This window comes from Aplysia californica, unplaced genomic scaffold (assembly GCF_000002075.1).
Source record: "Aplysia californica isolate F4 #8 unplaced genomic scaffold, AplCal3.0 scaffold00047, whole genome shotgun sequence".
NCBI classification, from domain to species: Eukaryota; Metazoa; Mollusca; class Gastropoda; order Aplysiida; family Aplysiidae; genus Aplysia; species Aplysia californica.
This window is the reverse complement of record NW_004797317.1, coordinates 1,714,009-1,715,955: the sequence shown is the minus strand read 5'-3', so window position 1 is coordinate 1,715,955 and position 1,947 is coordinate 1,714,009.

Sequence of the window (1,947 nt, the reverse complement as noted above, 5' to 3'; positions counted from 1 at the left end):
AGAGAGAGAGAGAGAGAGAGAGAGAGAGAGAGAATACGATCAACTAATAGCTTAGAAATTAATACGATGAAGTGTACTCTGCAAATTGCGGAGTGGACGAAACTGAGTAGTTAAACATACACAATCGGCCAGCATAACGTGAAGACGAGGACATTTCTGTTCCGTTCGGAGACTATTTGTTGTGCACACTTTCAGTTCATCAGCCGTCGTTCATGGTAGTGGGTTCAGAACAGTTGTACCATAGATTTCCATGATATTGTCCTGGATCGTGCCCTGTCATGGCCGCCGATTTTTTTAACTCGGTTAAAATCTTGCTGGACTGGTGCGCTCTATGGGCGCCCAGATGAAGGGCAAAACATGAATTTCGCTATAGTCGAGTTTACTAGCTATCTTTCCCTCCTTATGGGTGGGTGGTTACCGGGTGCTCTGGTGTGGTTTGCTCCTTCTTTCCTATCAAATATCTATCCCCCTCATCTCTCCTCTTCCTTTTTTGTGTACGTTACTCTCTTGTATCACATCTATTCTTTGGCACTTATAAGACATTATTGTGTTGCAAGTGCCATAAAACTAAAACTTTCCCTCCTTGCCCTTCATTTGGTTGCATGGTACGCTCCATGGTGAACCGGAATGACGTTAGAGTGCACAGTCTTGACTATTCAATACAAGTCTATGGGTTGTACCAACAACGTAAGAAATGTCAGGTCGGACACCAAAGAGTAACGTGAAGCAGATCCATCTTTTATTATCATGGTTAGTGCGTTTATACACTGCTGCTTCCGCTGCAAACGTGTAGACAGCAAACAGAAAAGAACCTGTCATTGTGCAAACACAACCGAGGGGTGCATCTATTGTACCATTATTTGAAAATAATCCCTCGGCCCAGTTTCGCGGAATTAGTGCAAAATCTGTAGTGGTGCGGCATCGTTCAGATACTTTATCGGTTTCGGAGGTGACAAGACTTTTGGTTTGAATCTGAGTCTTCCGTTCATCCCAACGAAAAGGCATTTGCATATTAAATTATTAGTAATACGTTCATGACGACGTCCACCAAAGACTTTTAAAATGCATGGATCGCCTTTGTGAAACTAAAGACTATTTGGAAGTCAAATCTCATTTCATTGAAGACGAAATTAAAGTTATATAATAGCTATATTTTGGGTATATTGACGTATGGTTCGGGGATATGGAAAACAAACAAAACATTTCAAGGAAAATTATAAAGCTTCCAAACAAAATTATGTCTACGAAGAATTTTACTAATAAAATGGAACGAATTTATTACAAATAATGAAGTGTTGGAAAGAGCTGGAATTGAAGACATCAACACTACAATAAAAAAAAAAGAGAGGATGGAAATATCTGGGACATGTTCTGAGAGTGTCAACGACGAGATTGCCTTATCAGACATAGCATTGAAAACTAGTGGGAAGAGAAAGCGGGGAAGACCAACTGGAAGCTACAGGTGCACAAAAAAAAGATGAGGCAATTGCTCAGGGCCTAGATATGCCAAAATTAGAGAAAATAGCCCGCTCTCCGACTGCTCTCCGCCTTATGTACCTGACGGTATAGGGAGAGAGTAAATAAGTTAGTAATACATTCATGGCGGTGAAAGTCAACTTGAGCCCGATCCTCCTATTCCGAACTTCTTGACCTACTATACGCACATCCAGGCTCTCCATTCTCTGTGGGACCACACTTGGGTTGCCATGACGGGATTCGGAACACTTTTAACTTATGCTAAGAATCAGTGGGTGATGGTGGCTCGGGGGTAGGGTGTTTCGAAATTTAGGCTTCTTTTCCGTCAACGTGCACTCTCAAAAGGACAACAAGGAAACATTATAATGGTCAAGGAACATACCTGTATATTGTTTAACATCCTACCAGACACAGCTAACGCCATTCTCCACGACGAAGCAGCTGCCACCCCTCCCCCTTCCAATAAATTAA